Source organism: Scyliorhinus torazame, chromosome 2 (genome assembly GCF_047496885.1).
Source record: "Scyliorhinus torazame isolate Kashiwa2021f chromosome 2, sScyTor2.1, whole genome shotgun sequence".
Classification (NCBI taxonomy): Eukaryota; Metazoa; Chordata; class Chondrichthyes; order Carcharhiniformes; family Scyliorhinidae; genus Scyliorhinus; species Scyliorhinus torazame.
This window is the reverse complement of record NC_092708.1, coordinates 143,593,146-143,605,303: the sequence shown is the minus strand read 5'-3', so window position 1 is coordinate 143,605,303 and position 12,158 is coordinate 143,593,146.

Genomic DNA, 12,158 nt, shown 5'->3' with positions numbered 1-12,158 from the left:
GTACCTATAAAGGGCTGCTACACATCCAATTTCTGTGTCAAAAGACTGGAATTGTGACCACCGTGTGTTTGCTCATCTAAATGGCACTGACATTTGATAATTTATCAAAATAACTTGTAACCACAATTTAGGGGAATTTTTAAAATAGGCAATAATAACATTGTACTCTAAATACTTAAGTATGAACAGAAGTAGTCAGTTTTCAGTTCACAATAATCCTTCAAATCAGGCTGTTCAATCCATTGGAAATGACGGATTATCCACAAATCTTCATTAATTACTGGAGATGGTTAATAAGTTAAAATTTGGTACCTCTACATGTTTTCTAATGGTTCTTGTACTTTATAGCTGCCGTTGGACTGATGAGGATCCAAATTCTAGTTTGTAGTCTTGTTTTATATTTGTTTGCATTAAAATCCAGAGACAGATGATCACTCTGATTTTTCTATTTGTGACCACCCATTTAGAAGATGATAACAGGATGTGTAATTCTCCTTGGCGTTATGTCAGCTTTTTGGGGCCACATGGAATGGTTCAACAGGGAAGGATGTTTCAACATTTGCCAAGTGGATCACCTGTGGGGAAATGGAAAGGAACCAACAGGTCATGCTGGTTTTTGAAGAATGTGGCCAATATAAATCTTTGTTTCCTGCATTTCGAGGGATGGAAACCCATTTGCTAGCGATTCAAGGGATCTAACATCAAACTCCTAATATTATGATGGGGTTAAAAGACACTGTGGGTTGATATTCTTCTCTTCCCCTATGAATCTTGATGTTAGCTTCAAATTAATTTTATCCTCCTTGATAGTAAGGGCCCAAGTGAAACTAGCTTAGACAGTCTGAACCTAGATCCAACTGCAAATAACTGCATTGTTAATAATCATAATTAATAATCACAAGCATGCTAGCTTATGTAGAAATAGGGGAAAACAAATCTGGTCGTCAGGATGGTGGTCACGGTGCAGGACCTATGAGACATTATTGGGACAGCATAAAACAAAGAATAGTTTCAACACCAAATTGAACAAAGAAAATAACAGCATCAGTAGTTACAATTCACTTAATTTACCATCAGCAATTGCTTCAGAGTTGCTCCTGCACCAACGCAGTAACTTCACCGGATGTTCAATGGAAATTATGGCCTGGATTCTCCTCACTGCGACGCCAGAAACGCAAATCGCAATCGGGTGGAGAATCGGACGTCTGCAGAAAATCGAAGTTTGTGTCCGGCGCCAAACCGAAAGCCATGCTCCGGGACACCGCTGGTAGCGCCAACATGATTTGCATCCCACGCCGGCAATAGCATACAGACCACCATTTGCATGCAAGGAACAAGAGCAGGTCAGAGGTTAAGAATCCTGTGGTGAATAACTCAGCTCCTGACTTCCCAAAGCCTGTCCACCATCTACAATGCACAAGTCAGGCATTTTCCAGCATTTTCTCTTTTGTCTACAATGCACAAGTCAGGAGTGTTATGGAATACCCCCCACTTTGTCTGGAAAGTGCAACTCCAACAATACTCAAGAAGCTTGACAACATCCTGGACAAAGCAGCCTGCTTGATTGGAACTCTTTCCACAAACATTCAGCACCACCACCACTGATGCACAGTAGCAGCAGTGTGCACCATCTGCAAGGTGCATTTCAGGAACTCATCAAGGCTCCTTAGACAGTGCCTTTCAAATTCACAAACACTGCTATCTAGAAGACAATGCCAGCAGATACATGGGAACACCACCACCTGGAAGCTCCCCTCCAAGTCACTCATGATTCTGACTTGAAACACAGCACAGTTACTTCACTGTCGCTGGGTCAAAATCCTAGAACTCCCTCCCTAACAGTACTGCTGTACCTCCACCACATGGACTGCAGCGGTTCAAGAAGACAGCTCACCACCATCTTCTCAAGGACATATAGGGATGGCCAATGAATATTGGTCTAGTCAGTGGCGCCCAAATCCATAAAATGAATTTTTAAAAATGTTTTCAAAGACAAAAGAAGATAATTTGATTTAATATAACTGAAGTACTTTTGTACTGAATTTGTCACTAGAATAGTCTTACTCAGTATTTTTTCCTTTGTTTACACGTACATCGTACCATGGAGGAATCACTGTAGATTGTTTCTTTTTTACCAACTTTTGCACTGCAGTTGATAGTTCTATAAAACATGGAATATCTCATAATATAGTAGCCTTTTCCTAACTCAGCAGCAGTCACAATCATTTTGAGGCCATGTTAAAAAAGAAGCTCCTGCACTTTTGAGTGTGAGATTTGTGCTTTTGTGACAAGAGGTGTTTGTGGTAGTCACCACTGATGTATATATTGTGTATATAGGATGTTTCCTCCCACAGTCCAAATATATGCAGGTTAGGTGGATTGACCATGCTAAATTTCCCCTTAGGTTAGGCAGGGTTACTGGGTTACAAGGAAAGGGTGGAGGCCTGGGCTGAAGCAGGGTGCTCTTTCCAAGGGCCGGTGCAGACTCGATGGGTTGAATGGCCTCCTTCTGCACAACAGGGATTCTATAATGGAGTTCATTTCCAGCAGGTAGGAATGGAAAAGTAGAGAAGTTATGTTCAGCTTATGTTAAGAACTTGATTGGGACACACTTGGAGTAATGTGAACAGTTCTGGTCTCCATATGATCAAAAGGATATGGAGGCACTGGGAGCTAAAAAATGAACAAGGATGATATCACAGCTGAGCGGATATACCTGATGTCAGGAAAGACTGACTAGACTGGGGCTCTTCTCTGGAAAAGAAGCAGTTTAGAGGGTGCCCTGATAGAGGTCTTTAAGATAGGGCAGGGTCAGCTGTTATGATATCCACATCAGCATATCATGGTGCAATCACACACACACTGATGGACAGGTAGTTGGACCAACCAGCACACACATAACATCGCAGCCAATCACCAGTGAGAGCACACGCACTATAAAACAGGGAACACCACAGTTCCCGCTCATTCTACCAGGAGGTAGCTCAGAGCACAGAGCTCACAGCGCGCCACTCAGACATAGACCATGTGCTGAGTGCCTCACTAAGATAGTGATAGGGCTGGGTCCACAGGTTAGCTGGTGAAGCACGTACCCAAGCCAGCAGTTAGTAGTTGTCGTTGTTAAGACAATAAAACAGAGTTGTACCATCTACAGCCATGTTGGATCATTTGTGCATCGGAACACCCAACACAACATCAGCGAAAGTGTTTCCACATGTTGGGAGTGTACAAGATTAGAAGACATAAAGATGAGATAACCACAATGAATCCAATTGGAGATTCAGGAGAAAGGAAGAATGGTAAGAATGGAGAGAGCCCGACAGATAATACTAATAGGGTTAGATAAAGCAAGATCCGAGGAGGCTCAGACAAGTTGGACGGAATGTAACTCTGTAACTAAGGAACTAAAAGAGCTCGGCTCATGTGTCATTGTTACAACATCATTAGTTTCCCATCATCATGACAGATAATACTGGATTCAGCAATAGGAACCATAGCAACAGAAGCTTTTTCCAAATACATATATTTCATTTTTAATTTAATAGGCCAAATGACAGTGCAGCATCAGTTTAATCGAATTGGTTGATCCCAGCAATTTAATGTCAGAATAAGCGTACGTGTTCTCTCGTGGTACAATAAGAATCACAATTTTCTATTGTGCCATACACCAGTCTATGAATTTATTATGTAGCTTTTACCCACCAGTCCAAAAGCCTGGGAGTCACCACATTGCAAGCCCAAATGATTTTGATGGCCGAACTCATGCGTAGAGAGACAGTTGGTCAGCTAGCGAAGATCAGGTAGCCTGGTGGCTACTCGCCAGCACTCAGGAAGTTTAGGGAGGGCTTGGAGGGGAGCTAGTGAATTCCAGCAACAATCAAAGAGGAGGGGAAAGCAATATTTCTCCTGGCCCCATAAGGAAAAGTTTCTGCATTACCTATTGGGGCCTTCATGGGGTACCAAGCAGATTTTGTCAGTCAGAGTGAGCAGCCAGTTGGTCATTAAATATTTCTCAGAGTCCTACAAAAACAATTGAGATCAGCCAGGTGATAAAACTGGAGTGAGAGAAAGTGGCATGCATTTTTAACTCTCTCATCCAGTTGCTGATAAATATTGGGGATTCACTACAACCCCTCCTGAGACGTTCAGTTTTAGCCACCCAAATGTAAAAATAAACCATAGAACCGTTACAGTGCAGGGGGAGGCCATTTGGCCCATCAAGTCTGCACCCACCCTCTGAAAGAGCACCCTACCTAGCCCCACTTCCTCGCCCTATGCCCACAACCCCACCTAACCCGCACATCCCTGGACACTAAGGAACAATTTTATCATGGCCAATCCACCTAACTTGGGAGGAAACTCAAGCCCTTGGAGGAAACCCACGGAGACACGAGGAGAATGTACAAACTCCAGACAGTGACCCAAGGCTGGAATTGAACCCGGGTCCCTGGCATTCTGAGGCAGCAGTGCTAACCACTGTGCTGCCAGGCTGGGAATAAAATGTTGAAATCTTCCCTTGTTTTAAAGCTTTTAAACAAAAGTACTTGACAAAAAAACTAATTTCGCACAAAATAAAATTTTGAGGCCTATACTGTTTATTTTGAGCATATCAGCGAACGCAATAAAAAAACTAATTTTGTGCTCACTTCTGTGTTTTACGCCACAGTGACATGTTGAAATGACATCACTTTCTATGTCCCAACAGGAGTTTAAGGGTGGTGTTCTCTGTCCGTTCACGCTGGTGGGATTCTTTGGTCCTGCTGCAGTGAATGGAGTTTTGGCTGAATGCCAAATTTTCTGTTCTCACTGCCAGCAGTGGCGGGGCGAACTCGGATGGGAGAATCCCGGCCTAATTGTTTGCAGCAACTACAAGCTGCCAGCTTCTTCATTCAGTTTAGTTTCTCTTTCTCAGTAACCATATCCAAGCTCAGCTAGCAGCACACAGAACAGAGAAGAATCAACACTAAACAATTGAATACTACACTCACTAAGGTGAGGGATTTCAGAAAATGGAACATTTTCATTGAAGACATTCCCAGGTCATGTATATTTGGATGCAGAGGAAAGATTAGGGTGCAGAGGAAAGATTTGTCTATTCTTTTTATGCAACTTAGAAGCAACTTAATAAACCATTTAATACTATATCCAGGTGACATTTTCCATTTCCTCCCTAAGGTTTTCTGAATGATGTTTCCAGTATAGTGTTCACTGAAGTCTAGTGGACCCAACCTTGATAGTAACTGTATTACTGTAAACATACTTCTGTTATGGGCGAGGCGTTTTCAGAACCCCAAAATGTATCATGGAGTTCAACCGATCTCTCCCTTTAATGTATTTGTTGCTTGGCCAGACTTTTATCCCGGAAGAGCCCCTAATTGTTATGGGCGAGGCGTTTTCTTAAAGGTACATTGCTTAAACATCTATGTCTTAAAGGTACTCTCACATGACACCTCCCCCCAAGAAAAAAAAATAAACCATCAACTTCAAGATGGTTTCATTTTTCACTTTTGCACCATCCACTAAGAAATGTACACAGTAAATACACCTTTACGTTTTTTTTTAAAAACCAACACATGCAAACAGGTATAATAATATAGTCCATTTTTCTTTGTTCTTCTTCCTCCAACCGAAATCCTTCTCGATTGACAGTCTCTTTGAACAAAGTCTCTGCACGATCCATCCATTCGTCTACTCCTCGGCATTTCTCTTCAGAATCAGATAATTTAGTTCAATCTGACCACAGAGTCCCTTGCAATTCTCCAATACAGGAGCATTGGTGATCACAGCTTTCAGACAGTCAAATGCCAGTTGAAAGTTCGCTGTCCATTGACATTTTTTAGGTTTCTTTAGCAATTCCATCAGTGGAGTAATCACGCCACAAATCTTTTGCAAAGCTGTTCGATCAAATTCATTCATGTTAAGAGATCGCATTGCCTCCCTTCGTCTTGAGGGTATCGGAAACTCCTCAAGGAAAGTGATTCGGGCTTCTCCAAATTCACTTTCGGCTAGGTTCATCACTAAACCCGCCACCTGAAGTCGATCGAAGAACTCCACACGATGTTTTAAATGTTCTTTCCATGTCTGGAAGTTGGAAATAAAAGCAGATTGTCCCACTTTCTCAATGCAATCCTTCAAACATGGGATAGGAAAAGAGTCCGTTCTTGTAACTGCATTCACCTTTCAATAGTCCACACACAACCGTTGGTTACCGTCTGGTCTAGGTACCATCACTATGAGTGAGCTCCATTGGCTGCAACCCACTTCAATTATGCCATTCTTCACTGGACTTTCCAACCTTACCTTATATAATGGAACGCTAATCCTCTCACCCTGAATTCCACATATCACCACCTTTTCTGGCAACATTCTTCCCAAACTACATAATTCCTCATCTCTTACCATTAAAGATTGACTAGCCCCTGTATCTCTTAAAATTGTGACTTCTTTACCTGCTCCTCCTGATACACATGAGTAAACGTTACCCACACAAGTAGATTCTTTAAAGACATCTGGCACCTTCTTAACAATTACTTCTTGAACAGGCTGTACAATCGTTTGCACCTCCTTCGCTTCCCTTGGGCCTTCCTTTACCACTCTAACAAACCCCACTGTCTAATCCTGTTTTACCACATCAGCCTTTGCAGTGCTTTTCTTCAACCACCAACACTGTGACTTTACATGGCCTGGTTTATTACAGTGAAAACATCTGAAACTTTTCATTTCTTTTTTAATCTGAGGTACACTCTCTTTATTGTCTCCCATCAGATCACCTTTACCTTTACCACTTGAGTATTTCTCATGTCCCCAGTTTCTATCCCTCACCAGCTGAAGCTGATGTCGGAAACCAATCTTTGATTTATGAACTAATTCATAATCATCTGCCATTTCCGCTGATAATCTCGCAGTTTTAACCCTCTGTTCTTCCACATGAGTTCTCACTACATCAGGAATTGAATTTTTAAACTCCTCCAAAAGTATAATTTCTCTGAGCTTCATACGTTTGGTCTATTTTACCTATCAAAATTACTCTGATTGAGCCTTTCAAACTCCATGTGTGTTTGACCAAATTCTTTCCATAAATTTCTAAACCTTTGTCTGTAAGCTTCAGGCACTAGCTCATATGCACTTAAGATGGATTTCTTCACCTCTTCATACGTTCCAGATACCTCCTCCGGTAGTGATGCAAACACTTCACTAGCTCTACCTACCAGCTTTGTTTGAATCAGTAACACTCACATGTCCTGTGGCCATTTCATTTGTTTAGCGACCTTCTCAAATGAAATGAAAAGGCTTCCACATCCTTCTCGTCAAACCTTGGCAATGCTTGGACATATTTAAATAGATTCCCACCAACCCTTCGACTATGATGCTTTTTCTCACTATCCTCATCACTATCATCCAACTGTACGTTTCCCTTTATGTCTGCCAATTTTAACTGATTGTCATGTTTCATGGTCATTTTCTGAAGTTCAAACTCCCTCTCTTTTCTTTTTCCCTGATCTGTATCTCGCTTTCTTTTTCTTTTTGTTCTGCTAGGGCTATTCTTTCTTTTCTCCTTTCTTCTCTCTCCTTTTCTTTTTCCTCTCTCTCTCTTTCTCTTTCTTTTTCCTCTCTCTCTCTTTCTCTTTCTTTTTCCTCGCTCTCTCTTTCTCTTTCTTTTTCCTCTCTCTCTCTTTCTCTTTCTTTTCCCTCTCTCTCGCTCTCGTATGCCAGCCGCTTTAATTCTTTCTCATGTTCCATTTGTTTAATTTGCAACTGAATTTTTGCCATTTCCAATGAGTCAAACTCTATCTCAGGCAACTTTAAATGCTTAACCACCGCCATAATTACCTCAACTTTTCGCATTTTGTCAGGTAATGTTAACTGCAATGTTCTTGCCAAATCTAACAGTCTGCTTTTCGTCTCTGTCCGTAAGGTATCACATGTCATCGTGTCCACCCCTAAAAACTTCTGAGCCTCTGAAAGAGCCATTGTTCACAACACTCTCCCCACTTAAACTAAAATACCACACCGGAAAAGCAACAATCCTTCACTGTCTTTAAGTTCACAAAAGCCAATCCAATAGATATCATCTACCTGACACACTATTCCTGTCCCTACGGCTCTATTCAAATACCAAGTGGCTAACCCACCTTCCTTTTTGTTTGACCCATATCTGGTTGTTAACTGTTTCATCAGACTTGGCCAGACCTTTATCCCGGAAGAGCCCCCAATTGTTATGGGCGAGGCGTTTTCAGAACTCCAAAATGTATCATGGAGTTCAACCAGCCTCTCCCTTTAATGTATTTGTTGCTTTTCTGAGCACACGGCTTTTTCCCTAAGTGTGGGATTACAATTATGGACACGTGGGTTTTTAAACACATAACACTGTTTATTCCATGAACTCAACTGAACATCTTAAATAAACATTGGATCTCATAACTCCCCTTACTTCAAAGATAACTCAGAAAATATTGCAAAATAAATAATTCCTTAAAATGTTCCTTCAAACTTTCAAGAGACTTAACACCTTTCAACCAAATCACATCAGGTTAAAGGCTTCACTATTATAAGTTTAAATCACCCAAATGAACCAGAGATAGTCTTTCATGGCAGATATCCAGTTCACTGCAAAACTCAGACACACACTCAGCTCTTTTCAAAACTTGCAGCTCTCTGGAAACACACAGACACATGCACTGCATTTTAAACTGAAACTAAAAACCTGCAAAATGGCTGACCTGAGCTCAGCCCCACCCACTCTCTGACATCACTGTTTTCTTAAAGGTACATTGCTTAAACATCCATGTCTTAAAGGTACTCTCACATGACACTTCATATATATGCATTTGACAACACAAATAGGTGAGATAAGTATTCATCAATGTGCGAATCCAATCTGCTCAGTAAGTCTTCAGTTAAGAACTTGTCATTGAAATGTTACAATTAAAACATTAGGCCATAAGATTTGGCCTTGTAGCGCCCATTTTCTCCTCACTATATGGCTGGTGTTTTGTGTACAAACTGGCATCCATGCTGCACGGCATGCAAACATACACACATGCACATACTTCTAGTGTAGGCTACACCAGATGTTATTTTAGTGAGCGTTTTAGCACTGGCATTCAGAAGCTTGTAGAGGTGGCAGGTTGTGACTCAAGTGGTTCACACCGATTTCACGGTAGGACTGTCAGTTTCAATCTCAACACTCCAGCTATTTCCAGCAAATATAACATCAGCAGCAGGAAGGAACCCGTATCAGTACTCTGCAAAGAGAACTTCAGTTATTTTCAGGCTGCTTTCTGATTAACTTCTCATAGCTGTTGCTGTGTGAGTTGAAATACGTGATGGCCTGTACCATTACTTAAAGTTGGGAAACTCAACAGGGAATGATGTCGCACATGGTGAAGGCTGGCCAGGATTCTCCGAGCCTTCGCCAGGTCGGAGAATCGGCGAGTCGGCGTGAGAATTCCGCCACGCCTCTCCGACGCCGGGCCGCCGATTCTCCGGCGCCCTACGAGGCCGAACGGGTCCAGGCGATCGAGTTCCTCCCGGCCCGCGGCCCGGACGAGGGCGGCCATTACGCGTGCTTTTCGAGGCCTCCCGTGCTTGTGCGCGCCAAACACTACGGCAACAATGAGGGACGTGATGCGCAGGTGCGCTCGACGCAAGACCGAACTGCACATGCGCAGTGGCGCAATGAACGCCATGACGTCACGACGTGCGGCAACTGTGGAGCCACACATTTAAAGCGGCAATGTCCTGCAAGAACCCGACAATGTCTCCGCTGTGGCAAGGTGGGCCACTACGCTGCCTGCTGTCGAGCAGCTCAACCTGTCAATGTTCCCCAACTCCGATAACCTCGCAGGGTCGTGCGGACCATTCAGCCTCCTTATTACGAGTCGTGCCCAGAAGATATCCAGCCCAGTGACACAAACGACCGGGACGCCTTCCGTGTTGCGGTCATTGATGGGAACCGAATGTCTCCAGCCAGGACCCACCAGCCGGTGCAAGTTAACACGATCAATCCGGGTGATGAATGGAGTGCCACCCTAACGGTCAACCGATCACCGATAACATTCCGTCTGGACACTGGCGCCTCCGCCAACCTCATAGCATGGTCAGCCTTCTACGCCATGAAGGTCAGACCACCAATTCAGCCATCCCGTTGCAGGATGGTCGACTACAACGGGAACGTTATCCCGGCTATGGGATCCTGCCAGCTCCAGGTGACACACAACACACACACGGCCACACTGTCCTTCGAGATAGTCGGCTCATCAAAGGACTCCCTGCCAGGCGTACAGGCATGCAAGGCTCTCCACCTCGTGCAACGAGCCCACTCTCTCTCTCCAGACGGCACATCTGACTTCCCGGATGCAGAGTTCAGCGCACAGCTCCAATCGCTCCTCACCCACAACCAGGAGGCATTCGAGGGCATGGGAACACTGCCCTACACATACAGAATTTGGCTCAAACCGGACGCCACCCAGGTCATTCACGCACCTCGCAGGGTCCCAGCGCCACTCAAAGACTGCCTCAAGTAGCAGCTGCAAGATTTCCAGGACCAAGGGGTGCTATCCCGGGTCACAGAGCCCACGCCATGGGTCAGTCCCATGGTGTGTGTTAAGAAGCCCTCCGGCGAGCTCCAGATCTGCATTGATCCAAAAGACCTCAACAACAGCATAATGAGGGAACACTATCCCATACCCAAACGGGAAGAGATCACGAGCGAAAGGCCCGGGCTAAAATCTTCACGAAACTGGATGCCTCAAAGGGTTTTTGGCCGATCCAACTGGATCCGTCCAACTGAAAGCTATGCATCTTCAACACCCCTTTCGTCAGGTTCTGCTACAACCGAATGCCATTTGGCATCATCTCGGCATCCGAGGTCTTTCATAGGATCATGGAGCAGATGATGGAAGGCATCGAAGGGGTGCGCGTCTACGTGGACGACGTCATCATCTGGGCCACCACACCACAGGAGCACATCTATCGTCTCCAGCGCGTCTTTTTGCGCGTACACGAAAACGGCCTGCGCCTCAACCGAGCCAAGTGTTCTTTCGGCCAAACCGAGCTGAAGTTCCTGGGGGACCACATTTCCCGGTCAGGGGTCCGTCCGGATGCAGACAAGGTGAGCGCGATTACAGCCATGCCGCAGCCGGCAGACAAGAAAGCAGTGCTACGCTTCCTATGCATGGTCAACTTCCCGGGTAAGTTCATTCCCAACCTTGCCTCCCACACGACAGCTCTGCGCCACATCGTCAAGAAGTCCACGGAGTTCCAGTGGCTACATACACACCAGCAGGAATGGGAGGAGCTCAAACTTAAGCTCACCACAGCACCGGTATTGGCGTTTTTCGACACATCTCATGACACGAAAATCTCGACTGATGCCAGCCAGTCCGGCATTGGGGCGGTGCTCCTACAGTGGGATGACACTGCGTCATGGGCCCCGGTCGCCTATGCCTCGCGGGCCATGACCCCCACAGAACAGCGCTACGCGCAGATCGAAAAGGAGTGCCTGAGCTTGCTAACCGGGATAGACAAGTTCCATGACTATGTGTATGGTCTCCCCCGGTTTACCGTTGAGATGACCCCTCGCCTCCAGCGCATCCTACTTAAACTTAGGAGGTATGACTTCCAACTGGTCTACACCCCGGGTAAGGACCTTATCATTGCGGATGCCCTATCTAGAGCAGTGAGCACACCGCCAGATTCGGAGGGGTTCGTCTGTCAGGTCGAGGCGCAGGTGGCTTTCACATCGGCAAATCTGCCAGCTGACGACTCCAGTCTGGCCCGTATTAGCCGAGAGACTGCTGCTGACCCCCTTCTACAACGTGTGATGCGCCACATGACGGGAGGGTGGCTCAAAGGGCAGTGCCCGCAGTTCTACAATGTCCGAGACGACTTGGCCGTCATTGATGGTGTCCTTCTAAAGCTGGACCAGATTGTGATTCCGCACAGCATGCACAAGCTGGTCCTCGACCAACTACACGAAGGCCACCTGGGGGTCGAGAAGTGCAGACGGAGGGCCCGAGAGGCGGTATACTGGCCGGGCATCAGTGACGATATTGCCAATATGGTGCTCAACTGCCCCACCTGCCAAAGGTTTCAACCGGCGCAACCTCCTGAGACGCTTCTGCCCCATGAGCTGGTGACGTCCACCTGGGCGAAGG